This window comes from Macaca nemestrina, chromosome 5, assembly GCF_043159975.1.
Source record: "Macaca nemestrina isolate mMacNem1 chromosome 5, mMacNem.hap1, whole genome shotgun sequence".
NCBI classification, from domain to species: domain Eukaryota; kingdom Metazoa; phylum Chordata; class Mammalia; order Primates; family Cercopithecidae; genus Macaca; species Macaca nemestrina.
The window spans coordinates 74237977-74262280 of NC_092129.1; the positions used below are offsets into that span (position 1 = coordinate 74237977).

The 24304-nt window shown below is 46.2% G+C and overlaps 1 protein-coding gene across 4 annotated transcripts in view; it reads left to right on the top strand.

The window, feature by feature from the left end:
* Nucleotides 1-24304, top strand: part of LOC105478722 (TIAM Rac1 associated GEF 2) — a 322470-nt gene that overhangs the window by 32162 nt on the left and 266004 nt on the right. Inside the window, exon 1 of one of the 4 annotated variants that reach the window (XM_011736307.3) lies at nucleotides 16906-17080. The exons of 2 other annotated variants lie outside the window; for them this stretch is intronic. The gene's annotated coding sequence lies outside the window, so the exon portion shown is untranslated. Of the gene's footprint in view, nucleotides 1-16905; nucleotides 17081-17284; nucleotides 17350-24304 lie in introns of those variants that run through there. One more of the 4 variants, XM_011736306.3, reaches the window with a different exon arrangement.

Genomic DNA, 24304 nt, shown 5'->3' on the forward strand with positions numbered 1-24304 from the left:
CAGGGTCTCACGATATTGCTCAGCCCGATCTTAAACTCCTAGCCCCAAGCAATCCTCTCACTTTGGCTCCCAAACTGCTGGGATTACAGGTGTGAGCCACTGCACCTGGCCTGTGGTCTTAGTTTTGATTTTCTTGGTGGCTATTGTGGTTGAGCATCTTTTCACATGTTTAGTGGCATCTTCTTTTCAATAGTAGCTGTTCCAATCTTTTAAAATTGCAATGATGGATTTTTAAATTAATTGATTTGTCTCAGTTCTATACATATTCTAGATGCCAGACCTTTACTGGGTATAATTATTGAGATATCTTTTCTCTGGCTGTCTTGGCAGCTTTGTGGTTGGGAAAAGCCTCCAGAGGAAACAGAGGCTGAGATCTGAGGTCCCCTCGCCAGACTTCCCTTTTCCCAGGGATTTTAGTTCAAGATCTCAGTGTCTGAGTAAGCTCTTTAATGACTCCGAATCATATGAATTGTGTTTTTTTTTTTTTTTTTTTTTTTTTTTTTTTTTTTGAGACAGGGTCTCATTCTGTCACCCAGTCTGGAGTGCAGTGGTGTGATCTCTGCTCACTGCAACCTCCACCACCCTGGTTCAAGTGACTCTCCTGCCTCAGCCTCCCGAGTAGCTGGGACCACAGATGCCCACCACCATGTCTGGCTAATTTTTGTATTTTTAATAGAGACGGGGTTTCACCATGTTGGCCAGGCTTGTCTCAAGCTCCTGACCTCAGGTAATCCATCCACCTTGGCCCCCCAAAGTGCTGAGATTACAGGCATGAGTCACCGCGCCCAGCCCGAATTGTGTATGCTTAATATTTTATCGAGATTTCCTCTTTGTTTTCTGCATCATAAGGGTTGGTCTGATATAAGCGTTTCCTCCATCTCCATAATAGCATAATTCATGAAGCATAATTTCATGGATGGGACATTTCAAAGGAAAGTCATAGAATGGAGAAGCGTGTGTGATATCCTAAGGGTATGCTGGGCACACACAGAGGTAAGCTCTTTTTCTGGGCTGTACTGAAGGATGGGAGCTGGAATAGGAGAGGACAAGAAGAGTTTAGACAATCGCTATGTGGGGTTCTGTCCTATGACCTTGGGCCTTGTCCAAGGGGGTGGAGATAATATAACTAGAGAAAAGTTTGAAGATCCCAAAGCAATATCCCAAGGTCAGTCCTGTGAGACTGTGGGCCTCTTTGGGAAGCCCCATCTAGTAGAGTGGTGAAGTAAAAAAAGAAAAGAAAAAAAGCCGGTGCTAGACTAAGAACCAGAGGCTACCTCTCAAATCTTGTTCCTGTGGAAGGGGAGCTTCCAGAACCAGTTTTTTCCCTAAAGCAAGCCACAGAGCTAGGCTGAAAATGGCCTGGGAGCCTGGAAGAAGCCTCCAGGTTGAGATAGGAGGACCGAGCCTTTAGGGGCCTACTGATGGGAGCCCATGGTGGGCTGGTAGTAGATGCTAAGTCCAGGCAGTCCAGACCACAGGGAGGAGTGAGGCAAGTATGCCAATCAGATATCCCTCACATCAGGCTGGCCTTGCCCTGGTTCTTTGTTTGTTTGTTTATTTGTTTGTTTGTTTTTGAGACGGAGTCTCACTCTGTCACCCAGGCTGGAGTGCAGTGGCACAATCTCCGTTCACTGTAACCTCCACCTCCCAGGTTAAAGCAATTCTTGTGCCTCAGCCTCCTGAGTAGCTGGGATTACAGGCATGTGCCACCATGACCAGCTAGCTCTTTTTCAAAAAGACAGACTTACTCTGTCACCCAGGCATGAGTGCAGTGGCGTGATCTCGGCTCACTGCAACCTCTGCCTCCTAGGTTCAAGCAATTCTTTTTCCTCAGCCTCCTGAGTAGCTGGAACCACAGGCACGTGCCACCATGCCTGACTATTTTTTGTATTCTTAGTAGAGACAGGGTTTTGCCATGTTGACGAGGCTGGTCTCGAACTCCTGACCTCAAGTGATCTGCCTACCTTGGCCTCCCAAAGTGCTGGGATTACAGGCGTGAGCCATTGGGCCCAGCTTTGCCCTGGTTCTTTTTCTTTTTTTGAGACAGAGTCTTGCTCTGTCACCCCAGGCTGGAGTGCAGTGGTGGCGCCATCTTAGCTCACTGCAACCTCTGCCTCCCGGGTTCAAGAGATTCTCTTGTCTCAGCCTCCCGAGTAGCTGGGACTACAGGTGCACACCACCACGCCCAGCTAATTTTTGTATTTTTTAGTAGAGACAGGGTTTCATTATATTTGTCAGGCCTGCCTTGAACTCCTGACCTTAGGTGATCCACCTGCCTCAGCCTCCCAAAGTGCTGGTATTACAGGCTTGAGCCACCGCGCCCAGCCACCCTGGTTCTTAAGAACACTTTCACCCATTCCATACACAACCTCCTCCTAGAGAGAAGAGGAGAACGATCAAGGAACTGGGGAGAATCCTGAATTGACAGGATGAGTATCTAAAAGAGACCAGAAGCCTGCCAACATGGTGAAACCCCGCCTCTACTAAAAATATAAAAATTAGCCAGGTGTGGTGGCACATGCTTGTAATCCCAGCTACTTGGGAGGCCGACGCAGGAGGCAGAGTTTGCTGTGAGCCAAGATCGCCCCACTGCACTCTGGCCTGGGCAACAGAGTGAGACTACATCTCAAAAAAAAAAAAAAAAAGACTAGAGTTTTCAAGGGAAAGGGACTGCGTTTGTTTGGGAGTGAGATTTAGTATTCTACCACTGGCGATAGGTGGAACTATGTCACCCCAAAACATAAGCAGAAACCCTAACCCCCATACTTGTGAATGTGTCCTTATGTGGAAATAGGGTCTTTGAAGATATAATCAAGTTAGGCTGAGGTCATTAGGGTAGGTCCCGATCCAAAATGACCTGTGTCCTTATAAGAAGAGAAGAGGCCCTACCAGCACTTTGATTTCAGACTTCTGGCCTGCAGAACTGTGCGACAGTGCATCGCTCTTGTTCTGTGCCACCCAGTTTGCTATAATTTATTGCAGCACGCCTAGCAAACTCATACAACTCCTAACTGGAAATGGAGGCTGGTGAACTCAGTGGAGTTCAGTTATGGAAAAAGAAAGACAATCACACTTCTGTGCCTGTCCCCACCTATTAAACTCCGGCTTTGAACCTATATTTTCTTTTCGTATCACCTTTGGATTCAGGTGACCTTGTCTGCAGTGTGCTGACTTGCCTCTCCCCACCTGGGAATTCCCCAAGTTTCAATATGCACGCGAATCAGCTGCCTTGTGTGCATTCATACGGGAAGTGTTAGGAGGCATTTGCTCTTCTGGTTCTATCCCATTAAGCAAGCTGAAGCTGGCTGGAGTCAGAATTTACAAGGACCAAGGAACTAGATACAGCTCACAGCCATGTGTACTTTGCAGTGAAAAATAACTCAGGCCAAGGTCGCACCAGGAAGGGAGTTGCTGAAAGTACTTCATGCAATTACAATGTTTTCTCCTATAAATGTGTATCATCAGTGCTGATCTTCTGGGCGATGGAAAGGCTCTGGGACCTCCTCCTCGAATGACCTGCCTTCTCTGCTTCTAAGAGTGTCTGAGATTACAGCATGTATCATCATTCCTTCGGTTCTCAAAGGCATCGTCAGTTTTTCAATTAAAGCACAAATATCCCCCGAGAAAGTTCACAGCTGAAGCTCTTAGCAACAACCAACAGTTGTTTATTGTGGAGGTTCTATCCTGGGACCTGGCGGAGATGCTGAAGATGTAAAGGAAGGACCTCACCAACTTCCCACCGTGGCCTAGGACTAGGCCGTCGTAATCATCCACAGCCAAGATTTAATAAACATCCATGTAGCAACAGTAATAATTAACTCGGAAATCTTCAGCTATAATTTCAAAATAGAAAGGAGTTCATTAATACAATGAAGAGTCTTATCTTCCCCATAGGACTGGGGGTCAGGCCCGTCTACTCTGTGATGAGCTGTGGTCTCTGTATGTACGCTTCTCTCTTTCAAGCCTCGGAGTACGTCTCACTGTGAAATGGGATAATAATATTACCTATCTCATTCGGAGGTTATGAGATGCAAACGAGATAAATTATCTAAAGAATTGAGCCCAGTGCTTGGCATGGAACAAATGCTAACACGGTGGAACCCTGTCTCTACTAAAAATACAAAAAATTAGCCGGGCATGGTGGCAGGCGCCTGTAGTCCCAGCTATTCGGGAGGCTGAGGCAGGAGAATGGCGTGAACCCGGGAGGCGGAGCTTGCAGTGAGCCGAGATTGTGCCACTGCACTCCAGCCTGGGCGACAGAGCGAGACTCCGTCTCAATAAATGTTAGTGAATTTTCTCTCCTTGTGTTAATACATAGTGAGCTTCTCCATGTAGTGGCAGTTTCGTGCTAATTGTGTTGTTCCACAGTGTTCAGAGCTATGTTGTTAGTAAGAATTAAGGGATCAGTTCATCAAAACACATTCATTTCAGGCATGATGGCTCACACCTGTAATCCCAACACTTTGGGAAGCCAAAATGGGAGGACTGCTTGAGCCCAGGAGTTCAAGGTTGCAGTGGCCTGTGATTGTGCCAATGCACTCCAGCCTGTGTGACAGAGCAAGACCCTGTCTCTGATAAAAAAAAAAAAACAAAAAAACAAAAAAAAAACAGCATTCAAGTTCCCCCATAGTGTGTGTTCTTCACATTTGAAACTATGCTAAAGTAGGCTGGGTGCAGTGGTTCACATCTATAATCCCAGCATGTTGGGAGGCTGAGATGGGAGGACTACTTGAGCTCAGAAGTGGAGCATGACCCCATCTCTATAAAAAAAGTAAAATAAATAAACAAATAAATATGCCAAAGTAAAATAAAGAATCAGAATGACAGAAACTCTTTAACTGTTTTTATTTTTATTTTTATCGAGATGGAGTTTCACTCTCATCGTCCAAGCTGGAGTGCAGCGGTGGGATTTTGGCTCCCTGCGACCTCCGCCTCCCAAGTATTCTCCTGCCTCAGCCTCCCGAGTAGCCAGGATTACAGGCACCTGCAACCATGCCTTGCTAATTTTTGTAATTTTAGTAGAGACAGGGTTTCATCATGTTGGTCAGGATGGTCTTGAACTCCTGACCTCAGGTGATTCACGTGCCTTGGCCTCCCAAAGTGCTGGGATTACAGGCAAGAGCCCCTGCGACTGGCTGTAGCCACCATGCCCAGCAAATTGTTTTTATCTTACATAACAGATCTTACTTATTGTGTGCTTTACAAATATTAACTCATTTCATTCCCATGTGATTCCATCAGGTAAATTGTATTATCCCCATTTCACACATGGGGAAACTGAGGCACTGAGAGTTAAGCCATTTCCTGAGGTCACAAAGCTAGTATAAGAAGTGAAGTCAGTGAAGAGAAGATGATGAATGGGTGTAAATATACAGTCTGATGGAAGAAATGAGATCATTTTGATAGATCTCATTTTGCTTGTTTGATAGATCATTCGGGTGGCTCTAGTTTACAATAATCTATTGCATATTTCAGAATTACTGGAAGAAAATAATTTGACTGTTTCTAGCATAAAGAAAAGATGTTGGAGGCCAGGCGCAGTGGCTCACGCCTGCAATCCCAGCACTTTGGGAGGCCGAGGCAGGCGGATCACGAGGTCAGGAGATAGAGACCATCCTGGCTAACACAGTGAAACCCTGTCTCTACTAAAAATACAAAAACCGGGCATGGTGGCGGGTGCCTGTAGTCCCAGCTATTCAGGAGGCTGAGGCAGGAGAATGGTGTGAACCCGGGAGGCAGAGCTTGCAGTGAGCCGAGACTGTGCCACTGCACTCCAGCCTGGGCGACAGAGTGAGACTCCGTCTCAAAAAAAAACAAAAAAAAAAACGAAAAAAAAAAAGGTTCCCAAGTACACCAATTTGATCTTTACAAATTATATGAATGTATTAAATTATCACCTGTGCATCTATTACATATCAAGTTTTAAAAATTAAGGAAAAAAGTAAAGCCAACATTTAAACCAGACCTTCTGACTCCAGCTGGGGCTAACTGTGCTGTGGTCTGTGTGCTCATGTGCACACACGGAGACTTCGCCTTTCATTATGCTGACTTTCACTCTTCTTGCAAATGTGTGGTGGTCAGAGCTTTGTAAATATTTCTTAGCGTAATCATCTATGGGATGATAGAGAGCTATCTGGCCAGGAAAAAAGGGGATTACTTTTTTGTTTTTATTGAGATGGGGTCTTGCTCTGTCACACAGGCTGCAGTGGTGCCATCATAGCTCACTGCAGCCTCAACCCCCTGGGTTCAAGGGATCCTCCTGCCTTGGCTTCCCACAGTGTTGGGATTACAGGCGTGAGTCATCATGCCTGGCCGGGATTGGATTTATTTTGTGTGTGTGTGTGTGTGTGTGTGTGTGTGTATATATATATATATATATATTTTTTTTTTTTTTTTTTTTTTTTTTTTTTGAGACAGGGTCTTGCTCTGTCATCCAGGCTGGAGTGCCGTGGTGTGATTTCAGCTCACTGCAATCTCCACCTCCATGGTTCAAGCGGATTCTTGTGCCTCAGTCTCTGGAGTAGCTGGGATCACAGGCATGTGCCATCACGCCTGGCTAATTTTTACATTTTTGGTAGAGACAGGGTTTTACCATGTTGGTCAGGCTGGTCTTGAACGCCTGACTTCAAGTGATCCACCTGCCTCGGCCTCCCAAAGTGCTGGGATTACAGGTGTGAGCCACTTGCCCTGCCAATAATATCCTTTCTTGTCATAGAAAATTGTAGTTTAGGCCGGGTGTGGTGGCTCATGCCTGTAATCCCATCACTTTGCGAGGCCGAGGTGGGTGGACTGTGAGGTCAGCAGTTCGAGACTAGCCTGACCAATATGGTGAAACCCTGTCTCTACTAAAAAATACAAAAATTACCCGGGCATGGTGGCAGGTGCCTGTAGTCCCAGCTGCTCGGGAGGCTGAGGCAGGAGAATCCACTTGAACCCGGGAGGCGGAGCTTGCAGTGAGCCGAGATCGTGCCACTGCACTCAGCCTGGGTGACAGAGCGAGACTCCATCTCCAAAAAGAAAAGAAAAGAAAAGAAAATTGTAGTTTAACAAATAAATTTTCTAAAATGTACAATAGACTGGGTTACGTTCTTTAACCAAATCCTAAATTCCTTTTCCTTCTTTTGTGGCATTGCTAGGAGTGTGTATTTGCAGATGATGGAAAAAGACAGCCTGAGGTGAGAGGAGGGGAGGAAAGGGGCTCTCTGCACTGAGTGTCTGTTCAGTTTCTGCCTCCTAGGGCTGCTGCTTTAAAACAGGTTGTCTGTTTTTACTGGGGAATTCCATAAGTGATAGATGTTTGCTGAGAGCCTCTTCCTAAATGACATGAAAGACTTACAAAATATGGAAAGAGTAGGAAGCCACTACAGGTGCTAAGGGGAGTTTTATAATAATCTAGAGGAGTACATTTTATTTATTTCATTTTTTATTTTTTGTTTGAGACGGAGTTTCGCTCTTGTTGCCCAGGCTGGAGTGCAATGGTGCGATCTCGACTCACCGCAACCTCTGCCTCCCGGGTTCAAGCCATTCTCTTGCCTCAGCCTCCCGAGCAGCTGGGATTACAAGCCTGTGCCACCACACCCAGCTAATTTTGTGTTATTTAGTAGAGACAGGGTTTCTCCATGTTGGTCAGGCTGGCCTCGAACTCCCGACCTCAGGTAATCCACCCACCTTGGCCTCCCAAAGTGCTGGGATTACAGGCGTGAGCCACCATGCCCTGCTGAGGAGTATGTTTTAATGTTGAGCAATTTTGAATTATTTTTTATGGAACGCTGTGCTTTACAGTGTTATGATACAAGTCTAACCTTTGAGCCAGTCCTATAGAAAACTATATCTAATTTAAAAGTTTGAATTTGGATATTAGAATGTGTGATCTCTTTAAAGCTTATAATTAGAAAGTTTTGATAAAAAGCAAACAATAGCTACAAGTTCAAGGTATTGCTACTCAAACTGAAGACAATGATGATTCGTTAATTCATATATACATTAATTCAAAAGTATTTATACTACCTGGTAAGACAAAATTTAAAAAGCAGATTTTTGTTTTCTGCATGATGCCATTTTTCCATTTTTTTCACTAAAGTTTGTAAAATTCCTTTAAGAAAAAAATGAGGCCAGGCATGGTAGCTCATGCCTGTAATCCCAGCACTTTGGGAGGCTGAGGTGGGTGGATCACCTGAGGTCAGGAGTTTGAGACCATCCTGGCCAACATGGTGAAACCCTGTCTCTACTAAAAATACCAAAATTAGCTGGGTGTGGTGGCTCTTGCCTGTAGTCCCAGCTACTCGGGAAGCTGAGGCACGAGAATCACTTGAATCTGGGAGGCAGAGGTTGCAGTGAGTCAAGATCATGCCACTGCACTCCAGCCTGGGCAATAGAGTGCGACTCGGTCTCAAAGAAAAAAAAAAAGGAAATAGTATAAGGCTATTAAGAGAACCCCGTAAGCCTATATGTATTGACATGCAAATATTATTTATTTCACATAATAGCTATATATGATACATTTGATGAATATTTACTATAATTGTTACATAATACCCTGAGACTTTATTATTCTTCCTTTTAAGATATATTAAACCCAGAATAAATTGGCCTTTATATAAATACGAGCTCAAGTTCAGGTTTAGCTCATTTAATACCCCAGCTTTGAAACGAAAACTCCCAAATTCTCTATCATCGCCAAATCATAACACTTTTTGAGGAAGTACACAATGGTTCGTGTGTCCCAATTCAGCCACACACCACTACACCTAAACAGACCTCATAGCTCTTTTACAAGTAGGTAAAAGCTGGCTGAAGTCCATTGTCTAGGTAGTTTAATTTCAAAAATTACTTCCCTTCAAAAGATCCTATCTGTAATCCAGATGGCTCTATGCCAGCCCTTAACTTCAAATGTGGCTTAAGTTATCTGTCTGCAAGCATGAGTATTGACTGTTTTTCTTCCCTTCCTACACACTTAGAAATGTGACCCCTGAAAGTATTGGGGTCCAAACTCCAGATTCCACTACTTTCCATGATAATAAGAAGCATTTATAGAACAGAAAGTTAGGGAGACTGAGCTGCTGAAGGCAGAGTGGAAATAACTGAGTTGGCTGGGTGCGGTGGCTCATGCCTATAATCCCAGCACTTTGGGAGGCCGAGGTGGGCGGATCATGAGGTCAAATTTGAGACCAGCCTGACCAACATGGTGAAACCCCGTCTCTACTAAAAATACAAAAAATTAGCCCGGTGTGGTGGTGGGCGCCTGTAATCCCAGCTACTCAGGAGACTGAGGCAGGAGAATCGCTTGAACCCAGGAGGTTGCAGTGAGCCGAGATCGTGCCACTGCACTCCAGCCTGGGCAACAGAGCGAGACTTCATCTCAGAAAAAAAAAAGAAAAAAGGAAAAGAAATGACTGAGTAGAAGTGTGGAGGCTTGGAAGGAAGTCAAAGGAATTCAGGACGAGTCCAATGGGAGAAAGCTTCCACAAAGTCCAAGAACAAGTTTAATGGGTGAAGGAATTGGAAAACTAGAACTTAGCATCATAAAGGGAAATTTGAGAGAAAAGGTGCACTCATATGGTGTAAGTTTTGCATTTCACAGTAAGTTTATGAGTTCAGCAAACACATTTCCTATACAGAGGGCTCCTGTGAAAATAAATACCAAAGATATAACTTGGTGAACAGAGGTAATACCTTTTTTTTTTTTGAGATGGAGTTTTGCTCCTGTTTCCCAGGCTGGAGTGCAATGGTGCAGTCTAGGCTCACTGCAACCTCCACCTCCCAGGTTCAAGCGATTCTCCTGGCTCAGCCTCCCAAGTAGCTGGGATTACAGGCATGCACCACCATGCCCAGCTAACTTTGTATTTTTAGTAGAGTCAGGGTTTCTCCATGTTGGTCAGGCTGGTCTCAAACTCCCGACCTCAAGTGATCCTCCCGCCTTGGCCTCCCAAAGTGATTGGATTATAGGAGTGAGCCACCCCACCTGGCCTAGAGGTAATATCTTTAAGGTATATAGCATAATAGGTCATTTTGATTTAGGAAGTATTGAGTTTTGTGTTTTCAGATATGTTTACCAGTTAAATGGATTAGTTCTCATACTGCTATACAGAAATACCTGAGACTGGGTACTTTATAAAGATAAGAGGTTTAATTGGCTCATGGTTCTGCAGGCTGTACTGGAAACACGGCGGCTTCTACTTGGCTTCTGGGGAGGCCTCAGGGAACTTATGTCATGGCAGAAGGCGAAGGGGAAGCAGGCAAGTCTTTGGCTGTAGCAGGAGAAAGAGAGATATGGGAGAAAGGTGGCACACGCTTTTAAACAACCAGATCTTGTGAGAACTCACTCCCTATACAGTACTAATGGGGGATGGTGCTAAACCATTCATGAGAACTCTGCCCCATGATCCAGTCACTTCTCACCAGGCCCTACCTCCAACACTGGGGATCACGATTTGACATGATCCAAACGACATGACTGACCTTATAAATTATGAAAAACGAAGGAAACTTAATAGCAGTTTTTATCAACTTAAAATAACCAATATCACAGGTAACTTTTTTAAAGGATTTATGTTTTGAGGGTAAAGACCAGAGTGAAAAGTCTTTCTTTTGCTATGTCCTGTAGGGTATCTGCTTATGGGGTACACAGGAGCCAGGCTCGTGCATGAGCAACTTGGGCTGTGCACCCACAACTCCCTCGCAAATTTCAGAATGGCAGGAAGCACTGAGGACCACTCTCTCCTCTTTGGAGATACCTGGAGATGCTTTCCAGCTCAGGAATGGGATAGTGATAATACTGGTCCTGGCCAGGAGGCTCTGTAGCCCCATCCAAGGTTTTTAGATCTGGAATCTTGAGCAATTGTCTAAACAGAACATAGATCTTTTATCATGGTGTAGTAATCCTACCACGTAGCCTTTCACTTTTTAGTATTCCTTCAAAGATATATACATTAGACTCTAGTAATTTGTTAGTGGGAAGGACAGCTGGTAAAATAAATCCAAGAGAAAGAAAGAAAACACTTGTGTGCACCCACAGGCCTGTATCCTTCAACTACACACCATATGCACGTGCAAATGGTTTGAAGGCAATGGAGGGTGGATCGAATTTTGGGCTAAAAGCAGCTTTTTGGAATTCTAGTCACACCTACCTCTTTCTTTCAGGGAGTTGAAAAATGCGGTGAAGTGAATCAAGCGGGCTCCTGAGCACCATCTGAGAGGCTCATTTGTATCGGGCCACGTGATCTTCAGGAGGGAGAACTGTGGCCTTTCTCGAAGAGGCTGTCCTCTAGGAATTTCAACTACAAAAGTAGCCTGACCCACTGGCAGAACTGTCTGCCTCTGCTAGAGAGAGGGCTGGACTTCAGCCTGTGCGGTCTTCGCCCATTGGCTAGATCTTGAGGCGTGGGAGAGGGAGACTGTATCAGCCTGTTACCATGATGGGGAATTAAGCAGTAGAAATGCAGTCAGAGGTAACCATTGCTGGATCCTAGTTCTCTTCTACAAACAGGCTGTAAGACTGTATTTGAGAGGGGCCGGGCACGGTGGCTCACACATGTAATCTCAGCAATTTGGGAGGCCGAGGCAGGTAGATCACCCGAGGTTAGGAGTTTGAGACCAGCTTGGTCAACGTGGTGGAACCCCATCTCTACTAAAAATACAAAAAATTAGCCAGGCATGGTGGTGCACACCTGTAATCCCAGCTACTGGGGAGGCTGAACCCGCGAGACGAAGGTCATAGTGAGCCGAGATCGCGCCATTGCACTCCAGCCTGGGCAACAAGAGCGAAACTCTGTCTCAAAAAAACAGAAACAGGACAGTATTTGAGCTCCTTAGAGACAGACACTGAATGCCATAATTTTTTGCTGGTATTGCCATTGTGTGGATGTGGTGAAGGTCCTTTCTGTAGCCGGCGGTGCCCAGGCTGAGGCAGAGAGTTTATGTGGCAGGAAGACTCTCTTCCTTCAGGTGTTGTGAACAAGAGTTAATATTGCTTCGAAGAATTGTCCAAAAGTGACAGTGGTGTGTTAAGGAACCTCTCTTTGAGGCAGATCTCAGAGGAAGGATAACTTGTCTATTGAAACTAAGAGACAAGTACTTGAATACCTTCTGGTCCCGAGAAGCTTTCGGAAACACATTCGATGCCCCAAACACTGATAGGCACCTTCTATATATGTCAGGAAATGTACTAAGTGACCAGGGATAGAAGGATGAGTTGGGCATGATCCCATCCCTCACAGAGTTTAGATCTGGGTAGTCCGAGTCTGAAGACTGTGCAAGAGAATATGACAAAATGCTTACCGCTTGATAGTGAGATTACAGCTAATGTTATTATTATTAAAATTTTTTTAAGACGGAGTCTTACTCTGTTGCCCAGGCTGAAGTGCAGTGGCATGATCTTAGCTCACTGCAATGTCCACCTCCTGGGGTTCAAGTGATTCTCCTGCCTCAGCCTCCAAAGTAGCTGGGATTACAGGCACAAGCCACCATACCTGGCTAAATTTTTGTATTTTTTGTAGGAACGAGGTTTCACCCTCTTGGCCAGGCTGGGCTTGAACTCCTGACCTCAGCCTCCCAAAGTGCTGGGATTACAAGCATGAGCCACCACACCCATCCTATTATTATTACATTTTTAGGACATAATAGGATACTGTAGCTGAGTAGTTTTGAAGCCTTGGTGGTTATCAAGTGAGTGGATGTTGACGAAAGTGGGGCTGCCTTTTGAAACATGCGGCTCTTTTTCTCTTTGTAAGGGGTAGAAATTTGAATTTGTCTTTGGGAGTAGATTCTTCTGTAATTCCTTTCTGGTTCCTTAGCCTTCTGTCAAGTTTTGTTGACTCTCACCTCTTGGTCGTACCTGTGAAAACCAGGAGAGCAGGCACCCTGTGCCTCTAGATGAGGCAAAGCCCTTGGGGGAGGAATGCATAGAGACAGTTGCAGCCAAGGGAGTCATGGACAGGAACAAAACTGCCAGCTGAGGGACACGTGCCAGTAGGGAGAGACGTGTAGCAATGTTAGTATTCATCTGGAATGTGCTGGAAGAGTCTGGGAGGGGAAGCTGGATGATGCCTGGTCTTTCTGAGCCTGTAGAATGTGCTGGTTAGTGGATCATGGCCTCTTAGCTCCAGGTTCATCCTTTTTGCCTTCTCTGTAAAAATGAATCTAGGCTTTATTTATTTATTTATTTATTATTTGAGATGGAGTCTCACTTTGTTGCCCAGAGTGGAGTACAGTGGCATGATATCGGCTCACTGCAGCCTCTGTTTCCCAGGTTCAAGTGATTCTCTTGCCTCAGCCCCCTGAGTAGCTGGGATTGCAGGTACACGCCACCACACCTGGCTAATTTTTGTATTTTTAGTAGAGATGGGGTCTCACCATGTTGGCCAGGCTGGTATTATTATTGTTATTTTTTGAGACTGAGTCTCACTCTGTCGCCCAGGCTGGTATACAGTCGCATTATCTCAGCTCACTGCAACCTCTACCCCTGGGTTCAAGGGATTCTCCTGCCTCAGTCTCCGGAGTAGCTGGGATTACAGGTGTGCACCACCATGCCTGGCTAATTTTTTTTTTTTTTTTTTTTTTTAGTACAGATGGGGTTTTGCCATATTGGCCAGGCTGGTCTCGAACTCCTGACCTCAGGCAATCCACCCGCCTTGGCCTCCTGAAGTACTGGGATTACAGGTGTGAGCTACCATGCCCAGCCAGATCTAGATCTTTTAAACAACTGCCTTTGCCAGCTGGCTTGTTGTTAAGCATTGTGGATATGGGGCATGGGAGAGGCACTGCAGGAGGACAGAGCTTTGCCTCTGGGTTGCCAAGCTTCTGCTCAGCAGGCTCCTGCAGCTTGGGAGGCTTCTCCGGGAGCATCCAGCAGCCACCTGTTTCTTCCAGCACCTGCTTTTGTAGGTGCTTTTGTAGTGAAAAGCCTCCATGAGACGCCTCCCTTTGAACAACTTTCTTCATACTCTAAAGGGTAGATATCCAGCAAGTTCTAAAGGTTGAATTACTAGCAAGTTCCACTGGATGACACCTCAGTGACTTCTCTGCCATTTAGTGAACCATAGCTGTGCCCTCCCCCACGGGGTCTGGGTCTCAACCCTAGGGGAAGGAGAAGCTTCCTTTTGGGTGCACTCTCTCAGCCCTGGGGCAATGACTGCTCCTTCAGTCCTTCCATCTGCTGTTCCTATTTTCTTGTCTTTTTCCTTTTTCTTTTTTTTTTTTTTTTTGTGACGGAGTTTCGCTATTGGAGTGCAATGGTGTGACCTTGGCTCACCGCAACCTCCACCTCCCGGGTTCAAGCAGTTCTCCTGCCTCAGCCTCCCGAGTAGCTGGGATTACTGTCATATGGCACTATGTCCGGCTAATTTTGTATTTTTGGTAGAGACAAGATTTCTCCATGTTGGTCAGGCTGGTCTCGAACTCCTGAACTCAGATGATCCGCCCGCCTCGGCCTCCCAAAGTGCTGGGATTATAGGCATGAGCCACCACGCCTGGTCTGCTTTTCCTATTTTCTTTCATCTTTCTTACTAACCTAGTCAATCCCCCACTACTCCAAGTCCCGTTATAGTTAATAATTCTTTGTATTAAACTTTCACTGTTGAAATCATTGTGTGGCCTCTCTCTTGGTTGGACCCAGATGTACACATGTGGGTGGGATGGGAGCTCAGACTCTGGTTACTTGGCTGTCAAGGGATAGTGTCTTTACAAGAGGAGAGGAGTTAGAGTCATCTGGGTTCTATATATTTTTTCAAGTCTGTACAACAAACATATTACTTTATAATCAGAAAAATATTTTAAAACAGTGTGAAAAATGCAATAAAAGAAGCAAGAAAAATAAATAAACGCATACCACCCCCCCAACCCCCGTTTCAGTGTGGTAGGTGTGAGTCAGAAGTAAGAAGTAAATAAGTGTTGGCCGGGTGCCATGGCTCACACTCATAATCCCAACACTTTGGGAGGCTAAGGTGGGCGAATCACTTGAGGTCAGGGGTTCGAGACCAGCCTGGCCAACATGGTGAAACTCCATCTCTACTAACAGTACAAAAATGATCTGGGCGTGGTGGTGCACACCTGTAGTCCTAGTTACTTGGGAGGCTGAGGCAGGACAATCATTTGAACCCGGGAGGTGGAGGTTGAGTAAACTGAGCTCGTGCCGCTGCACTCCAGCCTGGGCGACAGACACTCCATCTCAAAACAAAACAAGCACCCCGCCCACAAAACAGTAAATAAGTGTCAAGGAAGAAAAGGTCCTTGGAGGTGATGCTTGAGTTGAGCATGGAAGGGTGGGTGGAGTGGGAAGATATTTTCCTAGGCAGAGCCAAGTGCGCAAAGATGCAGATAGGACCAGGGGAGGGCCTATGAAGTGGGAGGGGCCAGTCACAACTAGTTCAGTGTGTACAGAGCCTGTGGTGGTTGAGGGTGGAGAGCAGGTCTGTCCGATCCCCACAAAGCCTGGAGGCTTCATTCTGAAACTGTGGGTGTGTTGTGGGAAAGCAGATTCCATTTGTCTTTTTGACTCACAGTTCTCCGCTGATCTTCAGTTATGGAGACTGGGTCGTATTCACGCACTGCACCTAACTGACCAGGGCCTTGGCTGCTGTGCTGTGAACTCCAGCACTGGGATTGTGCCCAACGCCACCCTTCCCATCTGGCCGCTCCCAGCCAAGGACTGGTGGCGGCATGGACACGAAGGCAGGCAGGTTCTGGGGAGAATCAGGATCCCCATGGTAGGTCATTTTGGCTGAAGGTCTCACGGATGATCTTGCTGAGCTTTCCTTATACTGCAGGGAGGCCAGGACGGGCGCTTCCTTCCCTCCTTCACCTGGGCTCGGATTTGCAGAATGCCCGGCCTTCTCCAGCTCTCACAGCTCCCTCCTCATTTAGTTCCACGGCCATTTCCCCCAAGAAAACCTTCCGCATCTAGTCCTGAGTGGGCGCTTCTTCTCGGAGGACCCACCCTAACACATGGCCTGCATCTACCTTCCCTTCCCTCTTCTCTCCAGGGTGGAGCCTTTTCCAAGGCGAGGAGAGTGATTCCAGGAACTCGGTGTCCCAGGCAGCTTTCATTCCTGGATCTCCTTAGCTCCCTCGCCCTTCCCAGCGTCCAGGCCGACTGGGCCACTCAGGCTTTTCTAATAAAAATCGCAGCTTCGGCCGGGCGCCGTGGCTCACGCCTGTAATCCCAGTACTTTGGGAGGCCGAGGCGGGTGGATCACCTGAGGTCGGGAATTCGAGACCAGCCTGACCAACATGATGAAACCCTATCTCTATTAAAAATACAAAATTAGCCGGGAGTGGTGGCTCATGCCTGTAATCCCAGCTACTCGGGAGGCTGAGGCAGGAGAATCGCTTGAACCTGGGAGGTGGAGGTTGCGGTGAGCCGAGATCTCGCCACTGCACTCCAGCCTGGGCGACAGAGCGAAACTCCGTCTGAATAAACAAACAAACAAACAAACAAACAAATCGCAGCTTCTCCACTTGGAAAGTCCCAATTCGACCGGGCCTTCGAGTCCCATGGGACTCGATTGCCGTCTCCGCTGCGAAGCCATCTCCTCTCAGAAGGGGAAGGAGGTGGGGAGTCTCTGCGGCCGCTGACCTCAGCTTGGCCTGCCTTTCCTCGGTGGAACCCGGGAAGAGCCGTCTTTAAGCTCTTCGGGGAAGGGCCGGGGTCGCATTGGCGCATCGCATCCGCGGTCGCGGGCAGAGCCCCCAACTCACAGCGAGCGCGTGCTCGATGTTTCTTGAGTTGTTGTTTTCATTATTTGTGTTGTTCCAAAGAAAGCGCGAGGGACACGGTCAGGGACTAGCCGGGAGCTGGCGCGGGGGTCTTGGGCCTGCCGCGGGGCGGGGCTGGGGCGTGTCCGGGGCGGGGCGGGGCGGGAGGTGCGGTCGCGGCTCGGGCCTCGCCGTCGCTGCGCGCGGGGCTGGGGCAGCCGTAACCGTAACCGAGGTCGCCGCCGCAAGCGTACAGCGCGCGTCCAAGTGGAGAACAAAGTGACCCCCAAAACTTCTCCAACTCCTCCCCGCGTTCCCGCGAGGGCCACGCGCCGAGGGTAGCGGAGGGCGGCGCGCGACCTGCCCCACGGAGCCCGGCGCGCGACCCAAGGTAAGGGGCGCCCGGGTGAGGGCGCAGGAGGGCGAAGACGGCGCTGGTCGGCGGCTGCTCCGGGTCCCCTGCGGGCGGGGCGGCGCGCGGCCGGCGTTCCCCTCCCTTCCCCTTTGTTGGCTGCCCCTCTCTGCGCCCGCTTTCCTGGGAGTCCCGCGGAAGGTGGCGGCTGCGGGGCGCGGCTTGGCACCCTCTCCCCGGAGGGCGGCAGCGTCCGGACACAGCCTGGCACTGGGGACGAAGCACTTTCCAGAAGGATCTGAAACCAGGTACCCTGGTCCCCTCGCGCTGCACGACAGGCCAGGACCCACTTTCAGCCCCGGTCCCATCCCGGATGAGGAGGCGGCGCCCCGACCTCCAGATACCGAGGTTCTCGCCCAAAGCCGAGCCGTGGGTGCCCCGAGGGGAGCGCCTGCTGCGCCCACGCCCGCCCGGCGACCTCGGAGCCTCAGAAAGGCGCCGCGGCGGAGCAGGATCCCAGGCGGTCGGCTCAGCGAGTGTAGACCGTGCGGTCCCTGCTCAGCCCCTCCGGCCTTTCCGAGCGCGGGAGCCATCCCGGACGGGCGCGGCTCCTAGGGGGGCTGAGGTGCCAAGTTTCTGTGAAAACCGACACGTTGTGCCCCTAATGGATCCTATTTACCAAAAACAGTTCAGAAAGAAAAGAGTCCATTCTTCCAACCATTCGTTGCTGACAGCCGCTGGAAAGGTCCGGGAGTAAGATTGCAGGAGGTATTTTTGTCTTTAAGGAGCAGTGAAATTTAATATTGATGAGCTTCCGTGCCTCTTTTTTTTTTTTTTTTAAATAGAAAAATAGGTTAAGTTTATTTAAAGAGGAGGAAGGCTGCTTGATTCCAAAGATAATTTCATTCAGGGGGAGGTTTTCCTGCTTTTCTCTGCAGAATTCAGGCAAGAGGCCACTTGGTGACACTCCTCAGCCTCCTTGGGTAGTGGTGAGACCTTGATTTCCAATGCGGTGAAGGGCCTGGGATTCTCTTCTCAGGGTTATTCACACATTCTACCTTTTGCTCCCCCAATGATGCTGACGACCTTATTTTAACAGACAACACCGGCTATCTCCAGTTCTGTTTCCAATAGATCTAAGCCAAAGTGTCTCTAAAATCTTACCAAGTTTCGTACAGGTGCAGATCATATGCTATAAATGTTTCAGTCCTAGGTTCTGGACAAAAAAGTGTCCATGGTTGGTTTTATAATTTGGGCATAGCCAGTAGAACCTGTGTGTTCTTATACTCTTAGAAGTATTTCCTGACGTTCTTTAAGATTGTTATGTTTTAAAAATGTAGTATGATTGGTGCAGATTTGTAAGCAAAATTTGCTCCACCGGATTTTACCTGCTCACTTTACAGGAAAATAAAACTTGTTGCTTTAGGGTGTCAGAGGTTTTTGTGTTGGGTAAATGTAAAAGAACATGACAAGGTATAACTGAAGAAGAGTTTATTATTTACAGTGGCAAAACACGCCCTTGATGATCTCAGAATCAGCTTTCAACACCTTCACATACCATACTAAGATGCTTCATAATGGGGCACCTGCCTGCCTTTCCAGTTCCATCTACTGACTTTCCCCAGGCCTCCTGGCTCTCCCCCGCTTTCACACTGCCTGCTCTAGACACATCAAACTACTCACAAGTTGTCATTTCCAGACCATTGTTTGGAATGAATGAAATTCTGCTTACACTGTTCTTACTCCTCTTATCCATCTGTCAATTACCCACACATTCTTAATGTGTCAGTCAAATACCTTCTCTAGGAAGCTTTTCTTCCCCCTTATCTGTGGGCAAAGTTAAGCTCCTCTTCCTCCAGTAGTCAGTGCTTCTACTAGAACACATTTTTGTATATACATCTGGCAGTGCCACCTTGCACAGTTGTTCAGGCTGTTCACTACACAAGGTCATCTTGTCCAACAGGCAATTGGAGGCTGAAATCCAATTCACACTCCACTTGCCAAGCCTCTACTGCACTCCTCTCCACTGGAAGAGGATACATTTGGCAATTTAATCAAAAGTACAGTATGGTTTAGTAGTGACCCTAAGCCTATCCCCACTATTGTACTTAGCATCCATCACTTCAACTGATGTAATAGGAGCTCAGTTAAGGTTCCGTGAATGAATGAAGAAAGGATTATTTCTTTCTTTTTCTTTCTTTCTTTCTTTCTTTTTTTTTTTTTTTTTGAGATGGTCTCCCTTTGTTGCCCAGGCTGAAGTACAGTGATAAGATCACAGCTCACCGCAGTCTCAGCCTTCCCAGCTAAATTGATTTTCCCTTCTCAGCCTTCCAAGTAGCTGGGACTACAGATACGTGCCATCACACCTGGCTAATTAAAAAAAAAATTTGTAGAAACAGGGTTTCTCCTTGTTGCCCAGGCTGGTCTTGAACACCTGAGCTCAAGTGATCCACCCTCCTTGGCCTCCCAAAGTGCTGGGATTGTAGGCATGAGCCACCGTGTCCGGCCAGAAAAGATTACTTCTCACGAAATCTAGAAAGAAGTAAGAGTTTGGGGTCAGATTTTTTTGTATAAGTCAGTATATAGAAATATGCTTCAGTTTGCTTCTCTTATATCTGGGCTCTTCAAATGATGCTTAGACAGATGTCTTTTCCTTGATTACAGGGAAGAATCTGCGAATGTGAATTCATGGGTGGGTGTCAGGGATTTGTGTCAACATATGGTGTCTCCTCAGCTGACGACTTTTCAAGCCACTCAGGTTTAGGTGCCTAATCATGATTTGCTGAGAGAGATAAGGGGGCAAGAAACTTGGAAGTAAGGCCCTAAAGAGCTTTGCTCACATGAACATGTGCTAATAAGTTGCATTAAGTGCCATTTTGTATATAAGCATTTAAGTCATCCTAAAGTGAGATGTCACAGAATTAAACTAAGAAAGTAAGAAGGGTTTGAATCTGATTTATTTAGGATATCCAACGAGATCAGTATTTAATATCACAGTTTACACATGAAAAATGCAGTTTTCATTGGGAGGGGGCCATTTACAAGCTGAATTGGCTGCAAGAGTTGTAAAAATGCTCCAAATTTTGTATGTAGTTAAAATTAACGATTTGTGGGGTGATCTGGTGGTATTTTTCAAGCTACAATAAATATGTGAATTATCATGCAAACATTTATAAGATTGTGATATAAAATTATATACTGTAGATGTCGAAAGTGTTTGCTAGTTATATGGAATCTTGGAATCTCTTGAATTCATAGCATTGAAATAACTTTAAGGATAATATGGATCTATTCTCCCATTTTATGGGTAAGGAAACTGAGTCCCAGGAACTTATGGAGGGTCACTGAGCTTGTGTAGAGGCATAGCCAGAACGAGTTTTCAGATTTCCTGGCTTCTACTTCATATTCAAGTACCTGTAAGAACGCCCCTTCTGTATGTTCCATCATTGGCCTCACTTGGGAAATCTTGAAGGTACAGGCTAAATTTTAGGACCTCAGGGAAAGAAAAGATTTTTAGTGCCAAACACATTGCCCTGGGTAAAGTAGGCATGTGATAAATATTTGCTGAATGGAGGAATGAATGAACAAACCAGACATCAGCTTCCTTATTTAAAGTAATTGATAAGAAATGATGCAAAGTCCGTTTGGAGTGGAATTTGGCCCATGTGTTTGTAATTCTTAAATGCCATAAAAAGTATTGGTTAAACTTTATGGAAAAGATGGGCATCTCTGTTATACATTCAAAGACGTTTGATATGCTATAGGAAAAAAATTTTTTTTTTTTTTTTTTTTTGAGACAGAGTGTCACTCTGTCACCCAGGCTGGAGTGCGGTGGTGATCTTGGCTCACTGCAGTCTCCATCTCCTGGGTTCAAGCGATTCTCCTGCCTCAGCCTCCCGAGTAGCTGGGATTGCAGGCACCCACCACCACACTGGCTAATTTTTGTATTTTTAGTAGAGATGGGGTTTTGCCATGTTGGCCAGGCTGGTCTCAAACTCCTGACCTCAGGTTATCCGCCTGCCTTCCACTCCCAAAGTGCTGGGATTACAGACGTGAGCCACCGCACCCGGCCAGGAAAAATAATTTTTATTTCTTTATTATTTTCTATAGGAGAAGCTAGAACTCCTGACAGAAAAGCATAATGAAAAAGCTCAGGATTTGGAATCAGTAGGTTTGTCTGAAAACTATCTATGCTTCTGCAGACCATAAATGTCACCAGCCTCAGTTTCTTGTAACTTCTTTTTTTTTTTTTTTGAGACGGAGTCTTACTCTGTAGCCCAGGCTGGAGTGCTATGTGGTGCCATCTCAGCTCTCTGCAACCTCCGCCTCCTGGGTCCTGGTTCAAGCAATTCTCCTGCCTCATCCTCCCGAGTGGCTGGGATTACAGGTGTGTGCCAACATGCTCAGGTAATTTTTGCATTTTTAGTACAGACAGGGTTTCTCCATGTTGGCCAGGCTGGTCTTGAACTCCTGGCCTTGTGAACCACGCCCGGCCTCTTGTAACTCCTTAAATCTTAGAGTTGTTACAAGGATCAAATGAGCTGAAGTGCATGAAAGCACTTTGCAAACTTTGGAACAATGAACAGTAAGAGGAGGTAGAAGCTATGGCAGTAATTCCTTGGCCTGTGCTAGGCCATCTGTATACATCATCTCATTTGTTCCTCTGAATTTAAAAAAGTAAGACTTTTGTGGAATAAGGAAGAAATTCATGCTTAAACAACTCCCTCAGTGTTAAACATGTGTTGAGTGAGCCCCCTACGATGTGATAAGAACCGTTAAGCTGGGCTGGGCATGGTGGCTCACGCCTGTAATCCCTGCACTTTGGGAGGCCAAGGGGCAGAACACCTGAGGTCTGGAGTTCAAGACCAGCTGACCAACATGGAGAAACCCCGTCTGTACTAAAAATACAAAAATTAGTAGGCATGGTGGCGCATGCCTGTAATCCCAGCTACTTGGGAAGCTGAGGCAGGAGAATTGCTTGAACCTGGGAGATTGTGCCACTGCACTCCAGCCTGGGCGACAAGAGGGAAACTCTGTTGCAAAAAAACAAAGCAGAACAAAAAACAAAAAAAACCAAAAAACTGTTACGCTCTGAACATGATGGTCAGTAAGATAACTTACTTTAACTAGAGAACAGTAAGTGACATTAAGTGACACAAAAGCAAATTCCTTAAGTTTTAGGTGGAGGAGTGATAGGTCAGATTTGCATTTGAAACCAATTCCTTTCAGGAACTCTGGCTTACTCCTGTCATCCCAGTACTTTGGGAGGCTGAGGCTGGGGATCACTTGAGGTTGGGAGTTCAAGACCAGCCTGGCTAACATGGTGAAACCCTGTCTCTACTAAAAATTCAAAAATTAGCCGGGCATGGTGGTGCACATCTGTAGTCCCAGCTACACGAGGCTGGGGCACGAGAATTGCTTGAATCCAAGAGTTGGAGGTTGCAGTAAACCAGGATTGCGCCACAGCACTCCAGCCTGGGTGACCGAGCGGGACCCCATCTCAAACAAACAAACGAAGAAACCAGTTTCTTTTTAGATTGTTGTGAGTAGATTTAGGGAAGCAAGCCTGACAGGAAGAAGGTCAGTGGTAACAGTGTAGATCATCAAAAGCGGTGGCAGTAGAACAGTGGGGACAGACATGGAGGAAGATTCCAGAAATATAAAGGAAGTGTGATGGACTTGGTGACTGAGAAAGTGGAGGGCAGGGAGAATCACATCCAGTAAAGGATGACATCCAGCCTGCTCACCCATGTGACAACCCAGAAGGAGAAGGTTGGAGACCTGTGGGGTCCCTTACCCAAGTTCATGTAGTTTGAAATTGCACAGCTGAGATTTGAATCCAGATCTGTCTGACCACATGATCCTTCCACTCTTCTATACTGACCCAGCAGGTAGCATGCCCTTAATTGTAAACAAATACAGGATCTTAATAAAAATCATCTAGCATTTGAAAGCTTTTATTTTTATGAAATGTTTTTTCATAACATTAAGGAAAAAAAAATGCCCACAGACGGTTACTGCCAGCAGACATAGGCTGGTGCCCTGAGAAGGTTCCCTGCCAGAAGTGTATAATGTAGTTCCTCTCTTGGATGTTACAGGGCCTGGGCTCTGGCGCACTCCTCTCCAGGCATTCCATCTAGCTGGAAGTTGGTCTGCTTTGTTTTCATTTATGAGGTTTGTAGATTGAGTAACAGAATCTGGACTGCCGTGTTCATTGTGTTTTCATGGTGTTGGATTACAAGCTTTCTTTTAAATTCATGGTTAGGTTTCTGAATGTGCCTTTTGGACATGGTTCTTCATGAGTTCCCATTACTAAGTGATTTCTTTGCATTGGGAACAGTATGTAAAACTTGAATTTTGAAGCTTCTTTTGTCAGTAGTTTGGGAAATGGCATAAGAAATAAGCTTGCAAATCTTTCCTTATGCTGGTGAAAGTGAAGGATTCTCATTGCTTTTAAAATATAGTGATGAATTTTAGTGAAATATTTTGTATTATTTTAAAATTCAAAAAAATATATTGTTGTTGTCTAGTAAAGAGCATTCTGTGCCTTAAGATTTTCATCTCTAAAAGAAGGATGACAGCAGTGCCTTCTTAGAATATTGCTTTGAGAATTGAGAAATTAATTAACATAATATGCCTGAGTGTGGAGGCTCATGCCCATAAGCCCAGCACTTTGGTAGGCTGAGGCTGGATGATCACTTGAGGCCAGGTATTTGAGACCAACCTGGGCAACATAGTAAGACCCTGTCTCTAAATAAAAAAAAAATACAAAAATTAGCTGGGCATGGTGGCATATGCCTGTAGTCCCAGCTACTAAAGAGGCTGAGGTGGGAGGATTGTTTGAACCCAGGAGGATTGTTTGAGCCATGATCATGTCATTGCACTCCAGCCTGGGTGACAGAGCAAGACCTCATCTCAAAATAAAATAAAATTAGCATAATATGCTTAGAACCTGGCCTGTCACAATGAGAAAGTTCACTAAGTGTTTTGTATTTCTTTCTGTCATTTTTTTCCTTGCATTATTCCCTGTCTGGTGGGTGCAGAGACAGGGGGACAGAGACCCAGAGAAGCCTACCCTCTGAGTTGCTTCTTAGGCACTTGTGTGGTCTATATCAGTCATTGCATTCATCAAATAATATTTAATTCTTGGTGACTTCTCCATCACACAGGGAGTGCTTTGCTTGTTTTATTTATTTATTTATTTTTGAGATGGAGTTTCGTTCTGTTGCCCAGGCTGGAGTGCAGTGGTGTGATCTTAGCTCA